At 40.2% G+C, this 13,067-nt stretch overlaps 1 long non-coding RNA gene across 1 annotated transcript; it reads left to right on the top strand.

Annotated features, from left to right (window-relative positions):
* The first annotated feature begins 682 nt into the window (after positions 1-682).
* LOC126318761 (uncharacterized) lies at positions 683-12,413 on the top strand. The gene is made up of 3 exons (XR_007557477.1): positions 683-973; positions 3,379-3,454; positions 12,330-12,413. It is a non-coding gene; the product is annotated as an uncharacterized LOC126318761 (long non-coding RNA).
* The last annotated feature ends 654 nt before the right edge of the window (positions 12,414-13,067 follow it).

Genomic DNA, 13,067 nt, shown 5'->3' with positions numbered 1-13,067 from the left:
TCAGCCACCACTCAGACATTAACTTTATTTAATTGTTTGTGCTAAAAGTAACGAAGACGCACGATATAGTACACAATTCTTATCAACAGATGGCGCACAGTCTCACAGTTATTCCCATGGCCTATAGAACGCCTACAAAATGATCTACCCTCTCCCTAGTTCCTAGCCAGATCTCCGATGAGTTGACAGGAAAGCATAGTACGATCTTCGGTCAACAGATGGTGCGAGGCACTGTTGACATTCGACAGTTTTTGAAATAACTGCCTGTATCAGAGGAACGGTTATCGCAGTAACCGTTACTTCTCAGTAAGTGGTTATTTCTATCAGTTCAGTTTTTTTTTTTTTTTTTTTTTTTTTTTTTTTTTTTTTTTTTTTTTTTGCCACCTTTAGTTCACAATGGCAGAGCGGAGCAGCAGTATTGCAGCTGCTTTTCTAGGCGTGAAAATGCAGGAGTAATACGTGCACTTGCGTCGGAATGGAAAGGTAATGATCACGTCCCATACAGTATTACATTAAGTGGGTAGCTACAGTAATTACATGTGTTAGAAGTTACAGAACTATAAAAGTTCTCGTTGTTTCGCACAGAATCAAAGTCAGTTCGAGTTGCTATAGGCGTAAAGCTGTCAGTGACATTCAGCTTTGGAGGCAGTGGTATTATTCATTACAAGACCAATGCAAAGATGCAGTATTGCGCTTGCTACAGTAAGCCTCCCTGCGTGTGGTAAAAATCAATGTATTACTTGCGTGTATGTTCTGTACTGAAATTGCGGGTGGTAGGTTGTGCGAGTTTGTGTTCTTCCTGACCGGCATCTAAAAATTCTTATTTACTATTGAGTTAGCTTAACTAAAGATACAGTAACTCTAAGAGCCTCCCCAGCTAACATTAATAATTCAGTAGGACTTTACTGTATCATACTAACGTCACTCCACGTTACCAGAATCAATGTCTGCTTTTCTTGTCAGCAGATGATGGGTTTGTATCTATTATTGTGACGTGAATAATGATTCATGTTTATGTGCGCAGTGGCATTGAACTTAAATGTCTCGTTTTGTCAGAATAAATCTCAAAACAAGACTATTTTTTTTTCTTATGTTGATTTGATATTGGCAACATCCACAGTTTTAGGACAAAGTTTCCACAGATTTTTGTAGAATGTGCAAACAATCTAATTTTATATCTGCCAGTATGAGGTATTAGCCTGCAGCTTCTATATTCAATTAGACAGTGAACTATATTTATTAATGTAGACTGTGGGGAACGGACCACGCTTTCTTGTCTGTTCCAATTCCACATAACTAGCTCTGCAGTCCCAGCTTTGTTATGTATGCATACTTAATGTATCTGCTATACCCCTGAACCATAATTCATTTTATACTGTACACAAGGAGAGAATCAAATGGACCATGAAATAAGGTCATTTTGTATGGAAGACACCTGAGGAATGAACGACTTGTCAAAGCAGCGAAATTCCTATCTCGAATAATTTTCTGAGTCTGATACTTTCTGAAGGTAGGCTCGTCCTGTCTATTAATGTCTGGACATGAGGAATAACTTTTTTTACCCAGCTCTTCAATTCATCCCCCAAACCCAATGTCAGTTTGTGTCCTTCAAATAGATCTGGTAGCCTGTATCAAACTCCAGCTGGCTTATAACCAATCTTTAGCTTTCTGTGGGTGCATAATGACCACTAAACTTCACATTAGAATGAGTGTCTGGTGCAGCTATTGTTTGATTTCAATGTGTAAATCATCTAAGAACCACAGTTGAAAAACAACTTTCTCTACAGCATGAGATTTGTCACCTAAATCTCTTTTCGGTTTCCTCCCCTTCCATAAGATAACCACACCATGACGTTCTTCAACTCCCCTGGATCCCCCATGCCACTTTATCATAGGTGTTTAATGTTGGGCAAAGTCTCTTCTAGTTCTATGTTATAATTATTTGTTCTTTGTTTGGTATCTTGCTCTATCTTTTTTCTGATGACTCTTTGCCCTTTTCTGTATATTGACAAGACACTCTTCTGGGGTGGCATTCCTGCAGGGCACATTTTACATGGTTTATACATTAATATGTCTATTAGTGAGGCATAGTGGACTACTCAGCATTTTTATTCTCTCTTTAGTTTTGTTTGATTGTGGGCTGCTTAATCAGAAAATATTTGAAGCTGGTGCTTTTGGTCTCTTCTTGAGCAACTAAGGAGAAATGACAGTTTAAAGTTCAGTAGGCATGTATGTTGTGACTGAAATCTGACAGTTGCCTTTCCACCCCCCACCTCCCCACCATCCTCCTCCCCTTCACCACCCCATTAGCCAAACGCAAGCACAAATGAGAACAGAATGTCCTAGTAATTATTAAGACATACAACTTTATAAAATTGAAACAGTGAATACTAGCAAATAGTGTCACATAACGTATTCTTTATCCCTAGTGTACTTTTAAGGTTTTACTATTTAAAATGTAATTACATTTTAATCACATTTCAGTTACCTATTTGGTTTTTATAACCATCAGCTGTGTTACAAGTGCACTATAATTTTCAGAATTGTTTGATATACATCTGAATTAATTTACGTTTTTTATTTTTATCATAAATAAACTCATAACTAAGTAACAGTACATTACTAAAAAGTACCTTTACGCAGAATGTGCCTTAGTCTTATAGCAAATGACAGCAGTGTTTTGGACCAGACGACACTGCAAGCTGCTGGCATCTGAACGAGCAAACGTGGCCGTCCACAGATCTGGTGCTTGGAACACTGGCTACATAGTAACATTATACTAATTTACAAATCTCTGAATATCTATCAGAGTTGTTTACAATTAACAGAGTTATGTCATAGTTTTTACAAAAATTACTCCTCAGATTCAAATTTGTTGACTTGCGGTAAGTGTTCAATACCTGTGGCTTCAGAAGCTGTGATAAATGTCCCCATAGTGAATATGTCACTCGCCAGTAGTGTGTGATGTGATATGAAAATTGCTGGCAGATTACAACTCCAAGCACCAGATCTGTGGACGGCCACGTTTGCTCGTTCAGATGCCAGCAGCTTGCATTGTCGTCTGGTCCAAAACACTGCTGTCATTTGCTATAAGACTAAGGCACATTCTGCGTAAAGGTACTTTTTAGTAGTGTAATGTTACTTAGTTATAAGTTTATTTATGATAAAAATAAAAAATGTAAATTAATTCAGATGTGGAGCTCTCCAACTTGCACTGTGAAACTTTGCCTTTCATTTTCATATGTTCTGTTGACTGAGCTACCTACGCAAAAGCCATTTCTGTCAATAAATTACTTTCAGAAATGTTTTCATCTGTTTCTGTTCACATTTCAGCTATTCTACACACATCTGTTCTCATACATAATGTTCTTTGTGTAGGTGAGGATAGTGCCACATACATAAAGCAGAGGGTGAAGAGGTTGAGACAAACAGAGTAGCAGAGCATTATATAGAGGTATGAAGTAGATTATTAAAATATCCTTGAAATAATGAAAAGTAATTTGGCCATAAAATTTGTTGTTTAAAGCAGAAGTTCTCATTAACCTCTCCAACTCTCAAAGCTCTCTTTCTCAGGGTTTACTTTCAGGATGGTAACTTGATTTAGGATCTGTTCAATTTAATAAACATGCAGGAACTTTACATTTTACACAAGTAAAGTTTTGTTCATTTTCAGAAACGATTACTTCTTGATTTCCAACATGTGGAGTGTAATTTTTAATCGCCTGTCATATTGTCACTGCACTAGTGGCACTTTTCAATATATGTAAGTTGACACATTTAGAAAATTGCTCACATATTGTAACAATGTGTAACACCTGCACAGCTCCAGGGAAGGGGACCACCTTAAGTGAATGGCAAGGATTTGCAGGGGTTTCTTGGTAATGACTAGGTGTAGCTCACCTTTGGAGCCATGGTTCAGAGGTTCAACATTTTGACAGACTAGGCATTTGTGGATAATCCATTACATGCTGCTTTGGAGGAAATGAAAATAGCAATACTCACTGACTTTCTCATCACATTTACCCACTCCTGGATCCCCAGTGCTCTATGGGTGCACAAGCTTAGCTTTTACCAGTTGTTATATCTCATGAGACAGCAATAACGTAATACATTATTGTGAAGCACACAGTATGTAACTAGTGCCTCAGGTGGGTTAAGGGTAAATTGTATTCAGATTTCTCTCCACAGGGGGGGGGGGGGGGGGGCTGTCTCTGAGGTGAGACATGTAACTAAATATAGTTAATGCAGATGATAAATGTTTTCTTGCATCAGTAAGACCTTATATTTAGTACTTTATCCCTTAGATCCCAAGTTACTACATCATTCTCTCCTTTTACATAAACTATTTCAAAACCATATTGTAGAACTGAACCAGTGTTGTGTGCAGTAATTTTCAATTGAGAAGGAAGCTTCAAGGCTGGTTATCACAGTATACTTTGGTGTGATTACCAACAAAACAGTGACGGAATTTCCTAAAAGTACATATAATAGTGGGAACTTTTAACTCAGTGGCCGTGTAGGCTCACTAGCAAAGAGTATTTTACAGACATTTCATGTACTGTAAATGCCTCTGATTTGTAAGGGGCAAGCTCCCAACCTGGTACATATCCATATGTTACAACAATTGTGAATTTGCTAGTACATTTTTGATTTTACTGAAAGCAGATTGGCCTATTTCTGACCAAATCTATGACATCTGTTTTGTGTAGAAAGTTCAGTAATACATCTGCGTTTGATAATTGGTCTGGAATGAAGTTACACTAGAAGTTGGATAAATCTGAAGGTACTTTTAATTGCCTCCTTGTCTGGGACACTAGAAAGCAATGAACTGATTGTATTTTTGTTGTCAGAACACTTTGAGGCATAATTATGTGTTACAAGAAATTCATTTTCTCACCACCAAATTTCATTTTTTGAAATTGATATAAAACTGCCTCTAACATCTCCTAATGCTCTTCCCAAGTTAGTGTGGCAGTCAACAAATCATGCACAAATAAAGTAATTCTTCTTAGTAATTCCAGGTCTAATAAATAATCCATTGGTGCTATAATCAAACCACCACTCACATTGAGAGTAAACAAAATCATTCTAAACTGGTAGGTATGACCTGTAAAGATAAAAGCATTGTCTTTCTAGAAGTGTCTACGAGTATGACACACTGAAATTAATTGAAATGAAGTACCTGATCCCTTGGATCCACTGGATTTGTTGATATAAAAATTTCTGGTGAGATTCACACAGGATTACCATTTTATTAATTTCAGTCATGGGCAATACCAGCCTAATACTACTCCCAGCCTTAGCTGCAGCTAACAAGAGGTTAGAGGTTGGGCTGTTTTATGGCCTAATTGCTTCATCATGTGCAACTGGAACGGACAGCTGTCCGTTCCAAACAAGGAATGGGCAGAAAGGTAGACAGAATGGTACATGTGCTGAAATATTCAGATAACACAAGTTTTTTCTTCAAATATCTCAGCTCATTTCCCTGAAATATTAACTATACCTTTTCTCTCAATTTTAGTTAAAGACTGAGATTCTCATAACTTCAACTTAATTTTCTGTTCAGTATTCAGTCGAGTGAGTATTTCAGTATGTTGGTGTAAAGATTTGTTATTTTCTATGTTGACGAACTGTGATTTGATCACCTGGCAATTTTCATTCCAATGAGATGAGACTGTGCTTTACATTTGTGAACATAATATAGAATTTCCTCCATGTAGGCAGTCCATGATGAATTCCTTTATTATGAGCAACATGCTTATCATTGCTACATTCCCTGTCACCAGCAGAATGCAAGTCTGCCATTTAATTATCTGAGATTGTGTGCTATGCTATGGCTGCTAAAATCCTGATAATTTAGGCAGGTTTATCAGATGACATTATTTTTCAAACAGGCCTTGGGGAATAACACTTGCTGCGTCACCTGTGTCTATTGTCATTATCGTAAGTATGCCTCCCACCACAGCATGTATGGCAGCCTACATCACAGTTTGGATAGTCTGACAGTTTATGTTGCTGTTAGATAGATAAAAAATCTACTCAGTGGGGCAGAAGGGGTCACACACTTACACACACTTTTGGAGCCACTAGTTCTGTCCTCAGAGAAGGGTTGAAAGAGAAGGAAGAGGGATGCAGGGAAAGGAACTATAGGACTTTAGGAAAAGGGATTGAGTTTGGAAAAGTCACCTAGAGCCTTGGGTTAGGGAAGACTTACCAGTCAGGATGAGAAGGGAAGACTGATTGTTTGCGACTGTACTGGACAAGATCCAAAAACCTGAGAACTTTAAGGTGGAACACAGGGTAATCTGCAAGAAAGAGGTTAGTGCTAAAACATTGTGCATTAGTTAATAAAAGCAAAAAAACTGAGTGCATTGCATATAACAATAACAGAGATGGGACAAGGATGGGGACAGTGGAAAATACAGGTCATAAAATGAAAAATGGAGTGAAGAAAGTAGTAGTTAGTGTGAAGAAATGCTGAGACGCGGGACATTGATGTGCACTCACAAACTATGTGTAACTTTCCTGGCAGTGGCCTGTTCAGTAGCATATACTGTAGTTGTTGGAGTTGTCTGCTAAGCAGCAGCAGCAGCAGCAGCAGCAGCAGCAGCAGCAGCAGTGACTGAAAACAGCAAATTATGACAACTTGCCTTTGTCTTCCCTAACTGTGAGTCAGCCAATTTTACCCCTATTCACCTTTTGCCATCTACTCTTGTAGTGTTTTAATTTATCTATTTGTCTTGGTAGATACAATTTCATTGGTAGCAGCAAGACATAAGGAGGCCATAGACATCTGTTGTTGTTGTCTTTAGTTCTGAGACTAGTTTGATGCATCTCTCAATGCCACTATCCTGTGCAAGCTTCATCTCCCAGTACTTAATGCAATCTTCATCCTTATGAATCTGCTTAGTGTATTCATATCTTGGTCTCCCTCTATGATTTTTACCCTCCACGTTGCCCTCTAATACTAAATTGGTGATCCCTTGATGCCTCAGAACATGTCCTACCAACCGATCCCTTCTTCTGGTCAAGTTGTGCCACAAACTCCTCTTTTCCCCAGTTCTATTCAATACCTCCTCATTAGTTATGTGATCTACCCATCTAATCTTCAGCATTCTTCTGTAACACCACATTTCAAAAGCTACTATTCTCTTCTTGTCCAAACTAGGTATCGTGCATGTTTCACTTCTATACATGGCTACACTCCATACAAATACTTTCAGAAAAGACTTCCTGACATTTAAATCTATACTCGATGTTCACAAATTTTTCTTCTTCAGAAACACTTTCCTTGCCATTTCCAGTCTATATTTTATATCCTCTCTACTTCGACCATCATCAGTTATTTTGCTCCCCAAACAGCAAAACCGTCTCTCGTTTCTTAAACCAATTCCCTCAGCGTCACCCGATTTAATTCGACTACATTCCATTATCCTCATTTTGCTTTTGCTGATGTTCATCTTATATCCTCCTTACAAGACACTCTCCATTCTGTTTAACTGCTCTTGGAAGTCCTTTGCTGTCTGACAGAAATGCAACCACCCATAGTTACTGTGATTTAGGAATATTTTTACTGGTTTGTTCTTTTGTTTGTAAGGGATTTATTACTAACCCGAGTGCAGCAGTGAGAGTTTTGTTGAGGTGTGGCTCTATCCACACCAGGTACCCTGTCTTATTCCCCATTCTGCTGAGACGATATCTTATGTAGTTAGTTTGATCATCATAGTAGGCTGTAGCTTGTGTTTGTTAAAAAGTTCACTATTCTGTGCTTGTGCAGTTCCTTCTTTAAATTTGTTGAAATTTACACATTATGTGTGTGAGTGTACCACTTTAGTAAGTTTTGGAAAAACAGTTGCCTTCTTGTCCTTCATGACTCCTTGTGGTCATCCTTCTGGTTTTGACCTGTGATTCTTTTAAAGTTCTGCCAAAGGTCTGCTGAGTTCCTAGGATTGAAACTTTGGAATTTGTTGATTGGGCTCCTTCTGTTGCTTGGTTTTCGAAAAAGCAATGGAATCAGTCGAATTGAGAGTTGTTTTGTACGGTGTACCAACATGTGTTTTTTGTTTCATGATCGCCAAAATGTTTCTAGGGATTAGAGCTGCTGCTTTTCTTACTTCATTAATGTGAGCACTGAAGATCATTGTGGTACTTATTGATTTTGTAATTTAGGTATTTTGTTTCTCTAGAACATTTACATTATATGCTTTTTCAGTTGCAGGGTGTATTGTATGTAATGGATGAAGTTTTTGGAAAGTTTTTGTGGCGTCTTAGCATAATTTTTCCTATAAACCTAAGGGGTGCTGATGTTAGGAAGATTGGGTGATGTCTCACAGTGCTCATAGTGCGTATTTATGTGTTGGTGTATTGATGTGCCTGTGTTATACGTGAAAATTTGCCTTCACTGGGTTGCCTAAAAATATTGGTTTACTGAATTTAGTCTTCTAGCGGACATCTATTCCTGTCAGTTCTTCTGTCTCCAAAATTATGGGTCTAGCATTGAACTCGTGGAAGGTAATGCGCTCATAAAATGATTAAATTACTTTAAGAATTGTAACTACCAGCTGCTTAATACGTATTTATTTATACCAATCGGTGTTTGACTTTTGACCATTTTAATTTGTGCCAACTGAAGACTAATTCGTGTTCTATCAGTGTTAAAAACAAAAACAATTCTGAATGTTATTCATCACTTATAATCGTGGAAAACGGGAGTAACAACCCATTTTCTTCACTCTGTTGCCAACTGATATCTTTGTTATCATTGGAAAATTATGTCCACAGTCAGTTACATATTGTGTACAGGTCCTGATGATATTGCTGAAGTCAGTTCTGTGGATGCATTAAATATTTTTATTCTAATATTGCATGTATAAATTGTGGGGAAAAAGTACTTAAAAGACGTTTTCCTGGAGAGCTACTACGAACAGACAGTGCAAGCATTTGATCGAATGATGCGAATATTCCTATGAAGTAGTGCCATCGTGAGAAGAAAAAGAAAAAGGAGAAGCAATAAGGGGTCACCTCGGTCACCTCGGAGGCCACCAAGGGCCTGGCTTGGAGCGAGAACTGCTGCCGCTATCAATAGGCCGAGTAATAGTCCATTTTTTTCAATAGATTCATCATCCACCATGTTAAGATGGTCAGGAGGGGGAGCTTCTTCTGCCGGTGAACGGCCAGATGTTCTGCTACAAGTGGTGCAGCCAGGCAAAAAGGATGGTGGCCTGAGGTGACAACTGAGGTGTGTCGCAGGAGAAGTAATGCGCAGTGGAGGAGAAGGTGAACTTTTCTTCTTATGAGCCTTCTTGAAAGATCGTGTAGTCAAAGTACTCGTCGATGGCTGGGAGTTCCTGGTATGTATGAAGTCCTCATGGGACCGTTCCTTCTCTAATGCCTACGCATCTGACTTCTGGGTCTTAGCTTTGCAGAAGCTGATGAAGGTGCTTGTGTGTTAGGGGTGATGGGAGGAAGAGGAGACATTGACCAAGCAATCTTAGCACTGGCCGAGCGGACAACTGTTGCACTAAAAGTCAGATCGCATGTCTGCGTCGACACCTCCCTGGTAGTCTGACAAGAGGCGAGGACCGTACTGTATTTCCCAGCTAGGAGCAGCGTGAGCCTCCTACTAACAAAAATCTTGCAAGCAGCCAAGGTGGACACTTTCTCTTTGACCCGAATTTACTGTATACAGTGTTCATCCTTTTAGATGGGACAGTCGCAAGAGAACACTACATGGTCACCCTGATAGTTCATGCAACAAGGAGACGGATGCGGACAGTCACCTTCATGGACGTCCCTGCCACAAGTGACGCATTTAGCCACATTAGAACAAGACTGGCAGGTGTGGTTAAAACGCTGACACTGTAGCAGCGCATAGGTGTCGGGACATAGGGGTGAACAGAAATAACCTCTTAGCCCGCTTTGATGCGCGACGACAGCTGAACACTAGCAAAGGTCAATAAAAGTGTCCGGGTCGGTAGATGTTTATTGTTGACCTTTTTCATGACCTATGGACAGCCGTCACGCCCTTCTGAATAACAAAAGGGTTGACAGATGAAAAATCCTTTCCGTCTTAAGATCTAGAAACTACGAGGAACTTTGGAGCAGGCTGTAGTACGTTTGTCACGGGTGGCTGGTCAAGTTTCCGTTCTTGTGCAGAAGTGGAGAGAGGAGAAGAGAAATCCATTGTGGATGAATCCCCCATGATTGCTACTGTCTCCAATGGCGTGCTCATTCCTTGTGTGGACTCTCCCAGAGGCCACTCCCACCTCAGATGAATGTTTACACCACACGTCACACCTCCCGAGAAACGGACGGAGGGACCAATCGACATGTTCAGAAGGTGTCAGCTTAGGTAATCACCCCTCCCTGGGCCTGGCCTTTACCAGGGGGTATGCACAGGCTCTACTTGTCTACCCAGGAAGGGGAATTACGCTTTACCCCATCACCAGCAACGTATGCGAACGAGTGGGTCGGCCTGAAGGCACGCATAGGGAGGAGAGGGGAACAAGGCAAGGTAAAAAGTAAGGAAGACCGTGAGAGGAAGAAGGACAAAGAAAGGAAACAGAACGGAAGAAACCAGAATAAGCGAAAAACCAAGATGACCACAAATGTAAGTCGTTGAACCATCTGTCTCCGGAAGTAGGCACAAGCTACCCCTTAGTGGGGAAGGGACTCCTTTTAGTCACCTCTTACGAAAGGCAGGAATACCTCAGGCCTAGTCTTACCCCAGACCGGCAGGGGCAGTCTCATTCATTTAACATACTACTACATGCTACTGTGTTTTAATTACATTGTGGAAAGGAAGTTGCTGCCCACCATATAGTGGAGATTCTGAGTGGCAGATAGGCACAACAAAAAGACTGTCTCAATTATAGCTGATAATAGTACACTACTGGCCATTAAAATTTCTACACCAAGAAGAAATACAGATGATAAATGGGTATTCATTGGACAAATATACTATATGTGAAAATGTAATCATATGTCAGTTTTAGTCATTTGGGTGCATAGATCCTGAGAAATCAGTAACCAGAACAACCACGTCTGGCCGTAATAACGGCTTTGATATGCCTGGGCATTGACTCAAATGGAGCATGGATGGTGTGTACAGGTACAGCTGCCATGCAGCTTCAACACGATACCACAGTTCATCGAGAGTAGTGACTGGCGTATTGTGACGAGTCAGCTGGTCAGCCACCACTGACCAGACTTTTTCAGTTGGTGAGGGTTCTGGAGAATGTGCTGGCCAGGGCAGCAGTCTAACATTTCTTGTATCCAGAGAGGCCTGTACAGGACCTGCAACATACCATCATTCATTATCCTGCTGTAATGTAGGGTTTCGCAGGGATCGTACGAAGGGTAGAGCCACAGGTTGTGACATAACTTAAATGTAATGTCCACTGTTTAAAGTGCCATAAATGCGAATAAGAGGTGACCAATACGTGTAACCAATTGTACCCCATACCATCACGCCGGGTGATACACCAGTATGGCGATGACAAATACACGCTTCCAACAGTCATGTCGCCAACACAGATGCAACCATCATGATGCTGTAAACAGAACCTGGATTCATCCAAAAGATTAATGTTTTGCAATTTCTGCACCCAGGTTTGTCATTGACTACACCATTGCCGGCCCTCCTGTCTGTGATACAGCGTCAAGGGTAACCACAGCCATGGTCACCGAGCTGGTAGTCCATGCTGCTGGAAACATCGAACTGTTCATGCAGATGGTTGTCGTCTTGCAAACTTCCCCATCTGTTGACTCAGGGATTGAGACGTGGCCACATAATCCGCTACAACCATGTGAGTAAGATGCCTGTCATCTCGACTGCTAAAAGTACGAGGCCATTGGGATCCACCAAGGCATTACATATTACCCTCCTGAACCCACCGATTCCATATGCTGCTAACTGTCATTGTATCTCAACCAACACAGGCAGCAATGTCACGATAGACTTGGTGTGCATTTATCCTCCTCACACAAGTTATCACAACAACATTTCAACAGGCAACGCCAGTCAACTGCTGTTTGTGTATGAGAAATCAGTTGGAAATGTTCCTCATGTTAGCACATTGTAGGTGTCACCACCGGCTCCAATCTTTTGTGAATGCCCTGACAAGCTAATCATTTGCGTATCACAGCATCTTCTTTCTGTCTGTTAAATTTTATGTCTGTAGCACATTATCTTCATGGTGTAGAGATTTTAATGGCCAGCAGTGTTGTTACCAGTACTTCTTTTATGGTATGCAGTATTGTAGTGCAGTGTAACGTAAATGAATATTGACAAATAGTTGCCACATATTTGTGTTTGCTTGTACTTCCAGTTCCAAGAACGTCTGCCAGCCAGGGCAAGTAGCTGTTTTATATGCTGCGAAGTGGTGGGAACAGCAGCAGCACTCATGACTGCCCTCACCAACACTAACAGAATCAGCCAGAGGCTGGCTGAAATTATACACATGTGGAATGTTGAAACAAAGGAAAGGAATGCTCTGTTAAGTGTGCTGTTCACAAATTAATGAGGTACACAAAAAGGAAATGTGGGTAAAGCAGCTGAAAAAATTAATTATACTCTGTGTGCTCCCCAGGGACCCTGATTACAGTAAGCAAAGCAGACACTTCACAAATGAGTCACATTATGTGATTTTTGGTATTTATGACAATTTTGTCCTTAAACAGATTATTGTGATTTCAGGTCAACATGGAAAAAAGGGGAGGGGGAGATGGTGTGATCATTTTAGTTGAGAGTGGTTTATGTCTGTTATGGAACACTGAGAACCCTGCTATTTCAGTGGACCACCTTGCTTAATTTGTATGTTACTAAATGTAAAAGACTGAGGGTCCTGTTTTATTTACTGAATGAAATGTTTGGCAACACTGCTCTATGAGTATAATCTAAGCTTTCATTGTTGTATAAAAATGCAATGCACTGTTGAAATTGTTGTAAGGTTGTAACTGTCAGTCGACAAGTTACTAAGCAAGTGTGATGTGATTATGTAATGTACTACGTGCAGTCTTTGTATTTTGGCACACACACTTCTTTTTGTTATAAACTGACAATGTCG

This window comes from Schistocerca gregaria, unplaced genomic scaffold (genome assembly GCF_023897955.1).
Source record: "Schistocerca gregaria isolate iqSchGreg1 unplaced genomic scaffold, iqSchGreg1.2 ptg000683l, whole genome shotgun sequence".
NCBI lineage: Eukaryota > Metazoa > Arthropoda > Insecta > Orthoptera > Acrididae > Schistocerca > Schistocerca gregaria.
The sequence above is the reverse complement of the archived record's forward strand: the minus strand, read 5'-3'. Positions and strand labels throughout refer to the sequence as shown.